Below are 19,767 nucleotides of genomic sequence, written 5' to 3'. Positions count from 1 at the left end.
AAAAGTCACTCTCATTTAAAACATTAACTTTAAGTACAAATTATGAGCATGGGATTTGCTCAAGTCCTCCAGCCAACTAAAAATCTCTCTCAGCAGTTAATTACAACAACTTATGATGGAATATATTCTTTAGTCGTTGCTTATTTAATTTGTTCAAGACTTTATATTGTAGTACATCCTACTTCCTTCTTTAGTATGAATCATTTTACATTTTTCCCAAGCATTTCTATTTTAAGTACAGGAATGTACCATTTCAAGTGAATGAACATCTTTGTTCTGTAAGGTTTGATAAATGAGAACATTATATATACCCAACAGCCTAATGAAATTCCCCACCTTGGTTTGGATGCTGCAGATTGTTTATTTGATTATTTGGAGAAAAACCTCATCTTTGATAATGGTGCTAAACAATGCGTGACTTCATTTACATTTAATAGATAACAGACTTAAAACAACACTGTTGGAGTTTATCTTTTGTACCCAACAGCTGTGCAGTTTAAAAAAAAAACAGAAGTACAATACTGTATTGTATACTTGAATTACACACTTAGTTTAAGGGATAAGAATCCCAGCAGCAGATGGCATTCCAGGCTGTCATAGCAGGGGAAAGAGAAAAAAAAGATAAAGCAGGCCAATAGTCTGCCTTGATATTATAAATCAACAGACTGGTTACTGCTGAACACATGAAGATTAATATATCAAAATCTGTGAGTTATTTCTGAGAAATGGAAGTAGGAAACACCTTGGCATGGACAGTGTCATGACAAAACTGTGCTTCAAACACTTAAGTAAGTAGACAGAGAAACCCTTATTAACTGAAGTTTCTCTGGTATTTCTCATTAAGTGCAATTAGGTCCCTGAACTGCATTTTGGAGGAGAAAGCTGAGGACAGATTCTCCACTCCCAGGAAAGTCCAGCTGTTTCAGTATGACAAGGTATGGGAATCACAACTCCCAGGTGCATCACCCCAGAGATGAGCTTCACAGCTTGACAGTGACACTGCTACAGTGGATCAGAGAACCATGAAAGTTCATATATCCCATGTAATCATGTTTTATTCCAGCAGAGAGCCCCTCCCAGCCTAGTTGCAGCCTCACAACAGACTCAGATTAGCTGAGGGGTTTAAATCCCTGGTCAACAAATGAAGGCATATGGTATGAGAAATCTTCCTTAGAGCTGGAAGGATTAAATAAGCTGAAACAAGTATAGTCAAGAATTCAGGGCTGGCAGTTACGTGACTGATCTCTGTGAGAGAGATACTGTACTGCAGATTTGGACAGTGACTGCACAAGTGTTGTATGAAAACAACTTCAAACCTGAAGGCATCTCCAGCACTGTAATCACCAACATGACAGAACATGAAAATTCACACAGAAGGATACAAACACACAAGGCAGAATAAACTCATTAATTACTTACCACTTAGCCCTCATGCATGGGAATTGGATGAATAGGTCTCAATAAACCTTGCCTTGGCCACCTGGAAACAGCTGTCAAGAATACAGCTCCTCAAAAATTAGCTGTTTGTCATCAATTGTATAATAAGACAAAAGAATTCACAGTTAATTTAGACATGACAGCAGCAAACATTATCAACAGATCAGAACACATAATAAACTATCTGGTGATCAAGACAAAAAACGAAATACTAGAGACACATAAAAGATTGGTGGAAAACCCCAAAAATTTATTGATTGACTGAATCCCAGTGTTGAGCCTCACACACACACTGATATTTTAAAAAGCACCGATAAGTATTCAGGATGATTCCCAGTAATATTGTTTTTAAGATTTGCTTATTTATATAAACTGTTAAATGATGAAACAAATTCTTTCTTTTAGCTTGAAAACACAATATATTACTATGATTTCACTGTTGACATGAAATTATATTCTTTTTATGTTTCTTTTGCTTTTCACTTGCATTTATCAAGTTGTCTTTAACTGGTTCTGCACTGCCATTGCTGTCCTCATTACAGTAATTGCAACATAATTGCATCTATAATTCACAGGTTGTAATTACAATATTCTAATATAAAAGAGTTATAAAATATCAAAGATTTACAAAACAAATGATAGAGTGCACTGTATAACACCTACAATAGAACACACCTACATCTCTTGGGCTGCCTTTTTCAAAAACAAGTGCTTTGAATTCATTTGTCAAGGGAAATATTAATCCAGTCAGGATTTTCTTTTGGTTTTCATTCTATGGAGTACCAACATTCAAAACTTAAATGAACATCTAATCATCTTAATCTGAACATCTTTAATTGTTCAATTGTTGTATCTTAAGGAAAGCAAATTTATCCTATTTTCAGATCTTCTAGAATTTGGGGTTTGTGATTAGAAAATCAGTGATAAGGAAAATAATTTTTACAGTGAAAAATTTGAAGCTTTCACAGATCATGAACACTGTGAGTTTACACAACTATTAAGTCTCATCCAGCAAGACACAAAATTTCTCTCTATATATTATTATATATCATTATATATTTTTATATTTTGTATATATAATAATATATTTATATATATTATATATATTATATTATATTATATTATATTATATTATGTTATATTATATTATATTATATTATATTATATATAGATATTATTATCCATTCTATCTGAATGACTCTATAATTCAGAAAAAACCCAGAAAACCAGAATCAAATAAAATGAAAAGGTACAATAAGTTCTTAACTAGAAAAAATAAAAACACTTTTGCTGTTCTCCAATTTGTAAAATCATATTTTTTACAGGCCAACTAAACAGTATCTTCTGCAGCTTTGAAGTCTCACAAGTTTTGATATATTTTAACATCTTTTCAGATATTTTTGATCACTGAAAATTAACAAAAAAAAGCTGTCTTCACACTTACTAAAATATTTTATATATGCCATTTGCATTAAAGGAGACTTCAGAGCATCTAATATTCTTTTTTCTTCATTTCTTCAACACTGGTCAGGCTATGGAAGAGATCCTCCTCATGACTTCTGCATTCCTGTGATTATTATAACAATACATGTAGTGTACAGATGTGGCTGATTCCTCAGATGCATTGGAGTTAGTCACACCCATCAGGGAAATCACATCACACTCCATGGTGGAGGTGAAATAAAAACAATCAGTTTAGAAGAGTTGATTGAAATAGGGATCCTCTGCTCTAACAGAGAAATAACTGCTGGCAAAAGAGGTGAGACTGCTCTTCGCTGATATAGATAAATTACTAGAGCACACACAGCACCTATTTTAAGAGGAATCAAGGCTGAAATCATCCAAATGGAGGTTAATGTAATAAACATGTGGAAATTTTGTGAACGTCCACAAATTAAGTGTTCACAAATCCCACAAAATTCAAATATATAGGTACACTAAAAATTACAGTGAGATATACACAACTAATGATTCTAAACTTCAGTTTACGATAAATAATATTGAAACTCATCAGAATAAATACATAATTAAAGTTTATTTTACTGGGTTATATAAATTTCCCGCTCTATTTTTCTATATTGTTTGCTAGACATCATATTATAGATAAGTCATATGTAGCAATCTTTTAAATTACTCTAGAGTATCAAAATTCATTAACTAGGCACTTAAAAAGCAATTCTTTGATTAGCAGTTGGAGAATATTGAATAAGAGCACAGACAAAGCTCTTTTATATGTTTTATGTTGATGATATTGCAATATATGTTAAATAAACATTATATGTTGATGATATAACAATTCTAATATCCAGTTTTCATGTTTCAAAGTAAGTATACTTTTTAAAGGACTGAAAAACTACCAGACATGCTTTTTACTCTAGGAAACCTGTTTTTACAGTAAGAAACTTAAAGAGCTCATTTATTTAAAAAAGTGATTCTGAATCTAGAAAGAAAACAAGAAAACAGAATTTTAATAAAGGAATTTTGATGAAGACACTGGTACAACATGACACTGCAGTGTCTTTCTACTGACAGTGGATACATTCAGACAAGAAATGATTATTTGAGAATCATAAAATTGGAGCAACTTCTGTGTTGAAGCAGTCAATTCTCTGCTACATAAAGTATTTAAAATAATATTAGCTATCTTATTAAACAATATCCTCTAGCTCAACCAGAAGTTGTGGTACTTGATTTGAATTCAGTTAATACAATTACATGTTATCAGCCATGCCAAAGCCATGAAAATTATCATATTAGTTGCTCTTAGTCTTCAAAGTTCAAGGAAAAAATCACATATACAACACCTCTGAAGCTTTTGCAAAAAATAAGGAGTTCACTTTCATTAGTTCCTGGCTATTTCTATTATGCCAGGTCTCAGTGTAGAAATTTTTCATTTCTGTGTTTACTTTAGGAGGAGTCATCCTTGACAATAGTCATTGAGTGCACATACAGATTTCTGTTGATTTCAGGGAATTATGGTCTGAGATATGCTACAGTGCTCATCCTGCGTACTGTCTTCCTATGGAAATCATCACCATTGATCAATGAGATGAATTTCAAGATAAAATACCAATCAACAGGAGCTGGAAGGGAAGAATAAAACCCTCTATGATAGCTTTCCCTCAGACTTGCCTTCAATTACTTTCTTCTTCCTAAACATACAGGCATTTACTAAAAATGAAAAAGAACATGCTTTGAAATTTAAATTTTCCTACCAGTATTGAAATGCCTACTTTCTGAAGTTTGAGAGGCACATTGCAATGTTGTTTGTAACCATTTTGTTACAAAAGAGACAATTTATTTGTATAATTAATCGGCTGAAATATCCCCAAGGATTTCTTTTTTTCCCAGGAAGACACCTTTTGTTGTTTAGAAGTAATGAAAATATTTCATCAAGGCTTTGTAGTGTGATTGATAGTCTTTGTTGAATTTTGTTGAAGGCTTTCTGTCTGAATGGTTCTTTGAGCTCTTTATTCACTTTCATGGGATCTGGAACATTGTTTTAATTCTCTACTAGTAACAGGTGTTTCCCCAGTAGGAAACCATTAGCACCACATTTTTAAACAATGCAAGTCTAATTTTTATTTCAGGCTTGAAAGTTTTCTGGTTTCCTTTTTAGGATAGATCTAAGTCACAAACAAACTTCAGAGCTTCATACAGACAACTGAAGGAACACTGAAGGCTTCATTCATTAACCAGGCTTCTAAGGATATTCCTAAACAAATGAACTTTCATAAAGAAATCTGCTTTTTATTTTAGCTCTTCTTGAAAATGCATGTGGAAAGAAGTGGGGTTTTTTCCTGAATGCTCAAACTGAAGGAGAGCACAGATGAACAGCTACTTGGGCTTCAATAATCAATCTGAAACATGGGAAGAAATGGAATAAAATGAAATTATTTTGTATTACATGGCTACTCTTTGAAGGTATTCACAGGCTAATCTTAGCCTAGAATTTACAAAACACAGAAAAAAAAAAAAAAGACAAAAGTAATTGCTGTGATTACATGATGTTAAATCCAGCACTGACTATGGAGTAGTGATGTGAATACCCCTCTGAAGGGATAGCTTTACCCCTGTGATAACTCTAAGGATATATGGCTTGTAAAAAAATCAGTGGAGAATGGGATTTAGCAAAAACGTCACTTTTCAAAACCCCCAAAAAGATCAAATAGACAATAGTAAAACTCAGTAGGGAAAGAGTAACTGAAATGCATACGGGAGAAAGAAATTTAAAAAATATATATTATGGGTAAAAATGCATATAAATATAGATAAATATGAATTTTAAGACCAGGTTGAATGGGGTCCAGAGCAACTTAGTCTGGTGGGGTGGCATCCCTGCCCATGGCAGGTGGGCTGGAACTAGATGTTCTTTAAGGTCCCTTCCAACCCAACCTTTTCCATGATGTTATGAAACAGATGTTTGTATGTGTATGTGAATTTATACACATGTATGTATAGGTTACTGAAAGCTAACAGAAAAATTAATAGTATTAGGCATGTGAGAATTTGCTTTCTATAGCACGTTATTATTGACTGGATGATACGCAACATATTTAATACAGAAAGTTGAGTTGGCTGTTGACATTTCTAAGCATTTCGGACTAGCTTTGATTTTTTTACAGCTTGTCAGTACATCAAAGGCTGATTTGGCCAGTGTGGCTGCCTCATTGACTCTACTGTATGCACTGTATCCCAAATGAAGCTATTTAACTAACAGTAGAATGGAAATTCCTGTGGTAGTCATGGGGTCATGAGCAGATTTGTCATCAGTTAGGACCTAAAGGTGGTTAAAAGAGGCAAGTACCATTTAAGTTTTAGAATGCTTGTTTGATGAAGCACAAATAGCCATTCAAACTGAGAATTCAGGTAATTTCAGGTACAAATATATTTACTATATTTTTACTTCTTAGGATAAATGCTTTCATTACTATATGAGAAGTAAAAACATTGGAAAAAAATAAAGGAACATGCCTTTAATCATTTTTTATGTCTATTGGCGTATAGAACCACGAAAAACAGGATTAAAAAGGTAAAAACAGAATTCCAAACACTCAATAATTAAACATTACACTTTTAAATCTAAAGAGCTTTAAACAAACTAATTATTCCCAGCAGAGTGGATACTCTCTCACGCAATGCTGATGCTAGATAAAAACCTAATCCCTTTCCTTCTACCTGTTAATCTGCTCATTTAAGACTGCTTGTTAAAATCATGTACTGCTTTCTGTACAATCCATGAACCGAATTATCAAGTGCAATAGAAAGAATACATACATCCATACAAATCTGTAGTTTTTATAATCACAGTTTCATAGCACTGAAGTTTGTATTCTGCAGAGTGATAACTGGCCCTGGAAGCAGCAGCATTGTTAGTGGATTTTTTCTTCATGTTTCATCAAAGATGCAAAATGCTGTCAAACAATTATTCAGTTGCCATATAAGTGATGTTTATCTTAGATCTTGCTCATACGATTAGAAAGAATGTAAATAGGTTGTCACTAAAAATGCACTAGTAGACAGCTGCGGGGAAGACAAATTATGCACATAACTAATTTATAAAGGCCTTGTATACAAACAAGTTTTATCTCAGCCCTTTATTGACTGAATTATTTAACTAGAAATAACTTTATTTAGCTTTACACAAACTACTAATCTACTTTTTTTTGGTTAAAAAATAATAAATGCAAAAATGTCAATCATCTTGAAAATTCCAAGCAGCTTTGTTTCAGCTGTTTTGGAAAAAAGTTAGCAAATAAGTTATATTTTGAGTATTTTTATATGTAAGTATGCACTTATCAAAACTTTTGTTCTGAAAATTGTATCTTCGTTTTCTGAAAAAGTTCTTTCTGCTTCCTTCTTGTTAAAAATGACATTAGGGCAAGGAGAAGAGGGTTTGCTGAAGTAGGGAAAATGTCAATGATATCAAAGTAAGCTTTTTAAATAAACTTTTCCCTTTTCTCTCTTTTAAGAGAGACTCATTCCTACCACTTTTAATAATGCACTTTTCTCTCAGATCTAATAGTAGCACAGCTTTCAGTCAACCTTGGACCTGAAACAGAAGATGGTATTTACTGGAATGATTCCTCAAATTCAGATGTAGAGGACCAGAACTAGCTCCAGAGAGGTGGGTGTCTTAGTTCATCCAGCTGCTGACACCTGGGTCATTCTGTAGCCATGGCTATGACAAGAAATCCCCAGAGTTTACTTGTTTTCCTCTGCTAAACCTCCCTTGCTGTGCATTTCCTTGCATGCTCATGCCTCCCCCACCATGCTTGCCTGCTTCCTTTCTTGGCCTTTCATTGCCAGGCCTGCACCTTGTTGGCACTGCCTTGACATTCCTACCCAACCTTGCATTCCTTTGCCATTCCTGATTACCCCTTCCTTTGCCTTCCTTCCCTTGCCCTTCCTACCACTCCACCGCCTTGCACTGGCTTGCTCACCAATTCCCCACCTTGACTTCCCTAGTGCTTCTGTGTGGCTGTGCCGTGTGTTGTCTGTTCCTATCACAACATTTATTGCATGGACTACCCCTCTCTTGCCTTGCCTTGCTGTTTCAATCCAACCCTGCACACCCTTGTTATTCCTGACCGTTCCTTTGCTTAGCCTTGCTTCCACACACCTTGCATTGCCTTACTGCCCCTCCTGTAGCCTTCTCTTGCCCTTCCTTCCCCTGACTTGAAATCCCCACACATTTTTCCAGGTCTTGCCTTTCCTTCTCCTTATAGGACTCTCCTTGCCTTGCCTACCTCTCCCCAGCCTTGCCTTGCAAAGTGCAAAGTCAGTACCTTTGTCTCTTACGAAGAGATACAACATCCTTAGTTAGCATCCAGTTAGCTCAGTGCTTCTCCTGTACAGGATGCAATGTTCTTCTGATCCTTCCCAAAAAATACTCCACCCTGCTGAGGTTTAGGAATGCTGTTCCCCAGTTTAGTGTTCCCACTGAACCAAACCTTCAAAACATGTGCTCCTTGTTCACTTCCCATCCCCCTGCCCCTTCCCACTGTGGTGGTGTGGAGAGGAGCATTGGAAGCACAAAAGGCAGAGATGATGAGTCGAGATAAAAAACAACTTATTGGAAACAGCAATCAGATAAAAAATTAATGGTAAAAGCAATATTAATGAAAGCATATACAAGAAAGGCAAATGATTCACACATGAAAATACCCTTTACCATGTGTGAGGGACTGATTAATGTTAGAATAAGAATGCCTCGGCATTGTTTGGATTTTATTCTGAACTGTTGTTTTAAATCTGTTTTTGCTAACACAAATGGAAAGTACTAGAAAAGCTGCTCGTGTCTTGGCTGTGACAGCACGTGACAGCAGGTGCACAGACAAAAGTCCCGCTCAGGGGGAAGAGAAAATCTCTGTCTCCAGGGGAATTTATCCAGACAGCCCTGAAGGGGGGTGGAGAAAGCCTCTATCTAGGAGGATTCCTCTCCCCCGAGGGCAGAGAAAATTCCTGCTGCTAAGGAGAATCTCTCTAGACATGCCAATGATTTTCCTTGGGTGATCTGACCACGGGAGGGCCTGTGCAGTAGTTAAGGAATTATGGACTATGTCACATTGCCCAGCACAGCCTGGAGCCCTAGAACTATCTCAACTCAAAGCTGCTCTTACCTAGCCCTGGGCCCTTAGCCCAGCCTTCACTGCCCCTGCCCTTGCCCCTGCTTGTTGCTATGTCCCTGCTGCTGTCTTTGCCCTAGCTTGTGTCGTCCCTGCTTCTGTCCTGGTGTCCTGCTGCTGTCCTGCCTGCTGGCTGTGTCCTTGTCCTGCACTGCCCACTCACTGGGCTGTGCCACTGCTGCCAGCACCATGTCACTACTGAATTGGGCTGACAGGATATCATGAGAGCCATGGTGGTAAGTTCCTCTCTCTCCTGCACTCTTTTTTTGCAACTCTTTTCTTTTTTCTTATTTTCTTCTTTTTTCTTCTTTTGTTTATGCCTTTTCTATCTTCTCTGTTAGGGCCAACTTTCTTGTTAATATACTGCTCATGGATGTAATATCAGCCTCATTTGTGTCTTAACTTCGCCCTAGGGATCTTTAGAATCCCCTCAGTGTTCCTTCTTTGGAATGTGACACCATGCAGAAACAGCAGCACCCAGATGTGCTGCCACACTCCCCAACCCGGATTCCCTTCTCTTATCCCCACTCCTGGCAATGACATGCAGTGCCATAGAACAACCAGACCTCCTGGCTAGTGCAAAAATTAACTCTGTTCTGGCCCAAAGGCAATGCCAGGACTTACCTGGGCAGGGATGGCTTCTACAGTCTTCCAGAAGAAAAGGAAGCTCCCAAATCAAAACAAGTCCCATCTCCTTGCAAGGCTCTAGCTAGTGTCCCATTTTCCAGGTGGGGATTTTTCACACTTGGCACCCTCAAGAAAAATATTTAGTGACTGAGCATGAATAATGGAGGGTAAGCCTTGTGCCCACATTTCCAAACTTTGTCCTTTGTCATTCTTTGCTAGAACCAGTCTAGAATCTATAATGGTTGAGTATCATGACCATGTAATATGGATATTCTATCATTCTGTGAGCCACATAATCCTGAGGCTATATTTTAACTGCTGAATAAGTAGAAAAAAGAGGATCCTCTCCCCTTTTTCTCAGTACAAGAGCTGTATTTAGCTTGTTTTAAATTTTTTTTATGATAACCAGCTCTGGAAACCAGACTAAATTAATCACTAAATCAAGTCCTTTGTCAAGGCTGGTCTACTTCAACAAATCTTATCAGGCCTAACCTTCAGCTGAGAGCCAAGATACTTATCAATGTTAAAAAGGAGGCACTTTGTCATCCATACAATCAGAAATAAAGGAACTTGGAGGATTACCCTTAAGATCTATGACATATACAAAATTACTAAGGGGTGAATCAAGATCTTCATGGTCCCTGTTTCAGGCATAAGCATTTACTTTCCAACCATTGCTTTCCACTGAATCTCATAATTGTTGCAAATAAGGCCATTAAGCTCTTTGGATCACAGGTATTGTGTGTGGAATTTCCAAAGTTGAAGAGTAGCTGTATCCAACCAACCCAACATCATCTGGTTTTCATCTTCCTGTTTGATGGGAGCTTAGGTTTATTTTCTAAAAAAAAAAAACAAAAAAAAAAAAAAAAACAAACAAAAAAAAAAAAAAAAAACAAACAAAAAAAAAAAAAAAGGAAAAAAACCAAAACCCAAACCAAACAAACAAAAAAAAAAAAAACCAAACAAACAAACAAAAAAAGTCCACAGCAGGACTTCACTGATGATGAAAGGGGAGCTTAAAGGCCAGTAGGTATCACCAAACATTTGATACTATTGTTGGAACTGTTCCAAAATCCCTGGGACATTCCTCTTGAACCACAATTGGAGAGACTTTCAGGGCACAGGAAATTGCCATATGAAAAATTAAGTCTTCAGTAAAATAAGGAATATTTTATAGCGAGTATGAAGATATTTTTCAAAAGACAAATTTAAACACACTTTTACCTTTTAATTTATTTTCTCCATTATTTGAATTGGGTTTGAATTTCCTATTCCTGTAATAGGAGATACAGAGAAAATAAAACTTGAATTATGCTTGTTGTCAAGGAACAAAAATAACTAAGTAGTTTAGGAATGATTACCCAAAAGTCTAATTAAGCTATTCAGGCTTTTTTAATGTCTCTGTTGCAAACTAATGAAATTACTACCTTCTCCCTTGTTATGCAACTCCTTATTTCAGCCAACTCTAAATCTACATGAGAAGCCAGAGCACACTTGTAGAAGTATAGGCAGAGTTAAATCTTGGATATCTAAACAAGGAAAGTCAGGGTGTTGCAGTCTATCCCAATATTTAGATACCAGGAGGCAAGATGGGTTTGTTCTGATGCACAGCAAAGTCCAGCACCTTAACTGGCTGGTTTAAAAGCCAGGTAGTAGACAGAGAGTCCTCTGTCTATATGGAGTCCACATGTAAATCCACTAGCTTGCATTTTACTAAGTAAATTTCATTAACTATTTAAACTGTTTACATTAGCCATGATTCTGGCTTGGTTAGGAGTGCTCTTCCATTACCAGGGCTGTTTACAGAGAGTCTGCCCAGTCTGACTGCTCCTATTTGCAATACAAACCCACACTGCTAAAATAGGACTTCTGGTTCAAAAAACAAACATTGAGTTAAAAAAAAAATCCATGAAGAATAATCTCAAGATACATCCTAATTTTCTATATATAAAACTGATCTTTTTAAAATTGCATGCTGTGTCAACACACATACATCCCTCGGTATGCAGCACTAATATCATGTTAATAAAAGTAATTTCTCCCTGCTGAGGTCTCATGGAAGTCAATGTAGCCAGGTAAGGGACAGGTCTGGCCTCTTAGGTCTTATCAAGCCAATGAGCTAGGCAAATTCTGATATGGTTAAAGGAACTTAATGCCCAATTAAGAGCTCAATAAGACTTAGAAAACTGAGTCATAATAAAGCAGGTCTCTTATGGCTAGTAGCACCATGTGCTCTTTCATCTCAGAACTACATGTGGGCAGATCTCATAAAGACATATATTTGTTTCATTGCCCCATTTTCCCATTTACATTATTGACACTACAAAACATGACCTTTGAGCAGTAATCATATAACTTCCTTGCATTTCTCTCTTTCACCTGTTTTCTTTTGCCTCTGAGCCTAAAGCATTTGCAGTTAGTTACATATGCCAGCAGAAAAGGTAAATTCTATTTCTATTTCTATGCATTTTATTTCTTTATAATAGTGGAGAGGTGTCAGCAACCTAAAATATTCCTCAGGCTGCTTTAAAGAAAGTAACGACTTCCTGAAAAACATCTAGCAGCAATTATGCAAATTTGTGCATATTTTTATACCATTCATTCAATACAGGCACAGGAAACTCTGTAAAAAGAGAAACCATAAAAAGCAAAAGAAGGAAAGATGTTTGAAGACACACGACCATGAAAGAGAGAATGGTTTAAACGTGAAAGTTTCCACAAATGTACCAAAACTCCACTGGGAAAGGTTTTCATATAAATTCAAAGAGAAAGAAGCACAAGATCAAGCTGTCATCAGAAACATAGTTATGAAGTCATGCCACAGAAAAACAAAGGAGGCAACATTAAATTAGATTTTAAAAAATGCGTAACAAGTTTTAGATTATTAAAATGAACAGACATGAGGTGGGCTGCCTGATATGTCTGCTGGAAGTATTACTGAACCCTAAAAGTGAGAGAGAAAGCATTTAGTGAGATTATAAAAATGGGAGTTATATTAGTCATGATGGACAATTATTTTATAATATTTATTTTTTAAATTTGCAGATCATTGAAATAAGTGCTGACACATGACAACAACACCATGATTCATGCCTCAAAATTCTAGTGAATTATTAGATAAACATTAAGACTTTACAGTTCCATTCGATTTAGTAAAATCCTAATCTATTAGTACAGCATCTAGACTTTTGTCAGAATCATCAGAAGTGGTTTCGTATTATTTTTAAAAAGACTTGAGCACAATAACCATACTACTGCTATAATGTACTTTTCCATGCTTTCTAATAGATATATTTCTAAAACTGACTGCTAGATTTCATTCAAAATAATGTTATATTTCATCATGTTATAATTTTGCCTGACAATGCTATGCAATGCGAAACAAATAATTTTAATACATCCTTTAAGTCATGATAATTTTACTTTACCTTTTCTACATTTCAAAAGATGCATTTTGTTGCAGTGCACTGCAAATACTTACCTGCTGAGCTGAATAATGTGAACAAGTGCTATTTAACCTTTGTTTTCATTTTTACTTTAAACAAGACTTTCATCTTCCTGGTGAGTTTAAAAATGATGACTAATACTTATTAAATATTGGGATTTCTTCCAAGTTACAGTGCTGCGGGACATTTCTTTTTGGCTTGACATGCTACACTTCAAATAATGCTCAAGGTTCTGAATTGGTTCTTGGTAAATCATACAGACTTGAAAGTAAACCAACAACACATCCTAGAACAACAACCCTGCAGAATGTCAATTTTTGGAAAAGAAAAAAAGAAGAAAAAGAAGAAAGAAGAAAAAGATAAAAGAGACACCCTCTCCCACATAATTTTGTCCAGCCTAGTAAAATGACCATGAAATCCACCTCTTTGGTTTAATCCACTTAAGATTTAGTAGTGTTTGTCACCTTGCACTTATCTTATGAAGACAGCCCGAGATGGGGTTTGTTCGGCCTGGAGAAAGGATGGCTCTGGGAGGACTTTAAAATACATTCCAGTATTCCAGTTAAAATACATTCCAGTTAAAGGGGCACAGGAGAGCTGGAGAGGGACTTTTTACAGAAAAGGAAGTGTGATAGGACATTGAGTAATAGGTAGAACAAGTAGAACAAGGGGGAATGGCTGGAAAATGTAAGCAGTAATGTAACAGTTGTCATTCCTGTGGAAGCCATTCTCCAAATCAATTATAGTCTTCCTGTTAAACACTTTTAGTCCATCTTCTCATTTAAATAATACTGGCAGATGTGCAAACAATAGACCAAGATGAAAGGCAACATCACACAGAATTTCTAGCCATTCTGGATAGAAATGGGAATGGTCTAAGTATTTTGACCATAGATCCAGTACTACTGCAGTCTCGCTAAATTTAAAAGTCCTGCCTGCACGTATATGCTTATATAAAAACAGTCTCACAAACAGTTATCAGACTTATCACAGTTATGAAGGAGACACTGATTTAACTGCAAACTGAAGTACTCAAGACTAGTTTTGGACCTAGTTTGTTGGCAAGTCTTTCTCTGCTAGCTGTTTGAAACTTTTTCTCATATTTGTTTTGCTTTTATAAGTACACCATTAGGAAGAGCTTTAAAAAGTGCTTTTAAAGTATCAGAGAGTAAAATTACTCTCTTGACAGTATTGGCTCCCAGAACTGCATGATTTGTTGTTTTATTTTACCATCAATTTGGTCGGGAATAAGATTGCTGCCTTTCCTCCTTTCAGAAACATGCAGTAGATGAATTAAGGCTTTTTAAATGCAGAAAAAAAATAATAATAAAGTAACAAAAACATAAAGGGGAAATGTAGCTGTTGGTAGTCTTAACAGCAACCAAAGAAGAAAAAAAGGCTGTCAGCATTTCTTGATGTCATGTATTTCTAAGAATCCACTGGGCTAGAGGAAAGGCCATATCCACATTCATATCCTCTGAATGCTACCCTCCTGCTTCTTTGCACCTTTGCCAAATTACCCTTCTCTGCCCCCAGAGGACACCCTGGAGTTTAGGCCCAGATAAATCAGCATTATTTATGTTAACTGCACATATTCACATGTGCTCAGGTTTTCTATTGTATTATGCATACAGAGGCAAGCTGGAACTTCAACCCAGAGAGAGATTTGCACTTGATTTTGGGGTGCCAGACAGAAGAGAAGTGCTCTGTTTACATCTTTTTGCACTAAGCTGGTAACTCAAACTGCACTCCAATGCTACTTGCCACTGCGTGCAACTTGAAGCATTACTTGCTTACAGTGTTCTCTGCTGTGGCAGAAAAGCTACTTTTTCATGATTCCTTAAGTTGCTAAATACTGGAAATCCCAGGAAAGCTGATGAATAGTTTCTTACTGGAAGAACAGGAAAAGATAAAGTGCTTCCCAACAATGAAGGTCCCTTTCCATGAAGGGTTCCATTCCATGAAACATGCTACAAACCTAATTAACAAATAAACCCAAGGAAAGTAAGGTTACTCTCTCTCCCTTTCTCTTTTTCTCACACACACCTTGTTTATCATCACATAAACACATGCCTAAATCTGATTTTAAGATAGCTTTTTCTAGTGATAATGTAAGCAACATCACTCATCTACAACAAGACAGACTATTTTCCCCTCTGAAGTGCAACTCCAGCTGCAATATTTGCACCTGCTGGTTCACAAAAAAAAAAAAAATCTGACTTCCTTTTGTACTATTTATCTCGATATAGTTTTTTTTTTTATTAACAGGAAAGATATTCTGAGTGTTTACTAAATGTTCACACACTAAATTCAGTGTAAACTTGCCATTTATGCATGAGTTCACAGAATATATTTATTCCTAGAAGCAACCAAAGGCCTACTTGAACTGTTTTACTGTGTTTCATTCTGCAAATTTTGAAAAAAAAATAAAAACCCCACAAAAACATAGACCAAAAAAAAGACAAAGAAAAGCCCAAACTCAAATCTGTGATCATTATATCATTAAAAAGACACAAAAACCCACCAAAAACTTCCTGTGCATCTTATTGTACACTTGACAACTGAATTAATCTATTAGATTCTATTTCAGAAAGTTTTTCATTAAACATAGAAGCAGCATTTCCGCTGCTCTCACACACTGCTCTCATCTTACTTCCAGTATTATAATTCATAAAACAAAAGACAAAGCTGCAAAGAACATTAATGTTTTTTTTCTTTGCATTACTGCTGACATCAAGTGTATTAATAGGAAAAAAATTACAGAGAAAAAAAAAATTGAAATGGAAATTATTCAAAGTATTCAAATCATTCATGTTTGGAGCTCTAAAAATTAGTTACTGTGGAACCAAAGGACAGTTCAGTTGACTGATAAATATTTTGAGGCAAAATCTATTTTTCAAACCATATTCCAAATATGAGGAATAACTAGGCAGAAGACATCCTGTGGCTGAGGAAGGAAATCATAAGTCCAGAAAGCTTGAAAACAACATTATTTCAATTTCCCTTACAATAGGACTGTATGACTTATAAGTTTCCAGAAGAAAGGTTTATAACTCTTGTAAGGCAGTCAGGCTATAAATAACAAGAAGTCATGGAGCTAAGGAAGGAGTAGCAGGCATGAAGGAGAGTGCAGAGGTGGGGCTGGACATGGAGAGGATGGATGGACGGACGGATAGATGGACGGACGGACGGATGGATGGATAACTGAGGATTCTCTCCTTCAGTCTAAACCAGCCTCCCTTCTAGGACCCCTCACTCCTGTGAAAATTGCCTAGTGCTTATCTACCTCACCTGGAGGAAGTTCTCCTGTCTAGGGAATCTAAGTTCTTTCCATAAAAAGCAAAGCAAAAACAAACCCCAGCCTCAGAGATTTCTTATACAGGGCATTGAATCAGAGAATGGATCAATGCTCAGGACTGAGCACTCACCTGTGCCTTCACAGGAGAACCCTGCCCTTGTGTTTGCAATTATTTTGGTAGGAGAAAATGATGGAATAGAATTTTAAAGGGCAAACTGTTGTTCCAGACTGTTTGAAAGAGAGATTTGGAACAGAAAGACTTATGTTCTAAATATAAGATCTCAAATTGCATAACCTGAAACTTACTGTTAATTAAAAACGGTTCTGCTATAATTGCTGTAACTACATGGGTCATAACAAATGGCTTGTTGTGTGATTTCCAACACATATCTGTTGACTGAGTTAAGAACTTAATACAGTTTTATAACAGGTCCACTGATTTGTACAAAAGCTTTGATATACAGCAGCAGTGACATGAGGTAAGAATTATAAACCTCTCCAACAGTGTGGTGACTCAACATAGGCAAAAGGAGCCTTAAGCTGCTTATATGATACTGGTTACAAAGACCATAACAAAAGGCTTCATCTGTAAGATTATCTATATCATGCAGATAAACAACACAGTTGCCTGTTCTGCACATCAGCTTGTCTTAAGGGCAGAGTTTAAGGAAAAGAGAATCTTTAGATAGGATGTCCATTATTAAATATGTGTCAACATGCCCCCTCAAAGTGTCAGTTAATCATGTCTGGCAAACTACTTGTCCTCCTCAGCAAATAGTCCAGAGTGCTTACTCTAAAAAGGGGTATTCAGCCAAAGGGACATTAACTTTCATGTCAAGCTAAGAAGGTTGGGTTTTCTAGGTTTCCTTATTCAATTCATCCAGTTCAAGTCTATTTACCACTTCAGGAATTTCGGATGTCCACTAATAGCAGCCTCTGAAACCAGTGTTTCTTGATGGTCAGTTTTTTGTATGCCTAAAGTCAGAAAGAAATAACTAGAGGATGGATTTAACTTGATTAGCTTAGGGCAATAGAAGTTTGACACATTTCTTTTTAGTATCTTTAAATCATCCAGATTTTAAGATCCAGTGAATCACCATTGTAGATATAAAATGACATCATTATAAATTTATAGATTCAATCCAGAATAAAAAAGCTCATAAAATTGAACTGGAGCAGTCAAATTTTAGCTTCTGATGGTGAATATTGCAGTGTTTGTCCTTTGTCCCTAATAATTACTTCAGTGTATACAGCTACTAAGCTTGCAATTTTAGTGGTTGCAAATTTATTTGTAGGGCTTAAAGTGTCTTTCTTCAAGTAGATGTTCACTTTACAGTGATGTCTTGTCATGACAGAGAATTGTTGCTTCTCTTCCAATGTTTTTGCCATGGAAACCCTTCCTACCACTACCTGACCTTTCTCCATACCTATATCTGATCATTGATATTAAAGATATTTTTCAGAATTTTCAGCATTTTGTCTTGGAATTTCAAGGCTCAGCTATTTCAATTACTAACACAGCATAGCATGAAGTACAACAGTGCTACCAGAAATTATGTTTGCAAGATGCTGCTGGTACTTGGCTCAGTATTCAGACTTCCCATCTAAGTGTCTGCTTTCCAACTACAGCAAAACTCAATATTTGTGAATGGAGTTCCTTTACATGTGCACCGTGGACCTTGCCTTTTGCTGCTGGGCACTTCATAAGGACATCATGGATGAGATTGCTCAGCTTCCTGTGCTCTCCTAATCTGCACAACTGCTGTGTCACTCTAAGGCCAGTTCTAACCTTTATAGCTCTGACTGACCTCAGTTTTCAGTTTCCATGGCAGAGAAGTGCCAAGGAACAATATAAGAACTGTGGAATTTAATCTATATAAAATGTGAGTTCTTAAATAACAATTTTAGGCCTGTCCTGCAGCAGTGGAAAATAGCATTGCATAGCAGAAATTAAACCTTTATTCTCTCCTACTCAATCACCTCTCTACTCACATAGAGGATATAATTTTCTGCCCTGTTACCTAAAATATTCAGCATTTTTAGAAATAATATATAAATCAAATGAACTCCAATTTATTAGGCCAAAAGAGAGAAATGTAATCTCGCATGCAAATGAGAAACTGGACTCACATCAGAAGCCTCAGTCCTCAAGAGAAAAGAAAATCACAAGCCCCTTAGCTAATGCAAAGAAAAACTTATAGCAACGTGCAATTGTTCTTGTTCCAGTGTTCTTACCATACCTATGCATTTAATGGCTATTCACAATATGGCATTGCACAGACACAATGCTGATGTTTTTCCTGCACTCTTTTCTTCTCCTATGGCAAATTAATAACTCCAAGTATTCAGACTTGACCTACAACTACAATGAATTTTAGGCCTGCATATTCATGAAAGATACTTTAACAATGAATTTTCTTAATCATCTAAGCCTAAATGCAAGATATGCCTACATCCTGTAGGAGCCATCAGCCTCAAACTATGTGCTATATTTGTACTAAGGAAAATCTTTGTCAGGTACAATAAAAGAAGTTGGACTATCAAGTATCTTACAAATATATAATTAATTTGAGTCTTAAAAGGAAGACCTGTTTAGCAAAATGAAAAGGTTATAAATTATTTAAAACTGGGGAAGCAAAGCCAAGATGAACCAACAGACATTTGTAAAGAACAAATCATGTTAAAATTGGCTCATTTCTTTCAGCAACACAGTATCCAGCTATGTGGTTAGAGAGAAGCAATAAGCATCATGTATCTTTCCTTTAAAACATGACATTATTTCACATTACAATCTTTTAAGCTAGGGAAACATGGTCTAGATTGAATGCTATAAACTGGGTGCAAGAGTGGTTGGATAGTACCTCCCAGAAGACTTGCCAAATGTACTCTGTCAAAATGGAAGCAAATATTAAATGCCTCCCCACAGGGCCTCAGCTTTCATACAGCTCTGTTCAATCCTTAATTAATGAAAGAAGAGAGAGCTTCTGAGCAGAATTAGAGAAAACATGAAGACAGGAAAGACCATGCTGAAAACTGGGACTAGCCATCAAAGAGATCTCAAAAAAGTAGAGAAATACTCCAGAAACAGTTCAGGGGGGAGAGGTACAAGTTGCTATACTTAGGAACAACCAGCTGCAGATGTACCAAGCAGAGAGCAACCAAGCAGACAGCACTCCTCCAGCAAAGGGCCTGAAGGTAATGTGGTATTACATGCTCAAGCAAAATTGACAATGTCATGTTTTCATGAGACAGGCAGATGTCACCATGGCATGCATAAATAGAAGTTCAACCTGAAAAATACATGAAGCAATCCTCCTGCTCTGCCAAGTGC

Source organism: Vidua macroura, chromosome 4 (genome assembly GCF_024509145.1).
Source record: "Vidua macroura isolate BioBank_ID:100142 chromosome 4, ASM2450914v1, whole genome shotgun sequence".
NCBI classification, from domain to species: Eukaryota; Metazoa; Chordata; class Aves; order Passeriformes; family Viduidae; genus Vidua; species Vidua macroura.
This window is presented reverse-complemented; position numbering follows the sequence as displayed.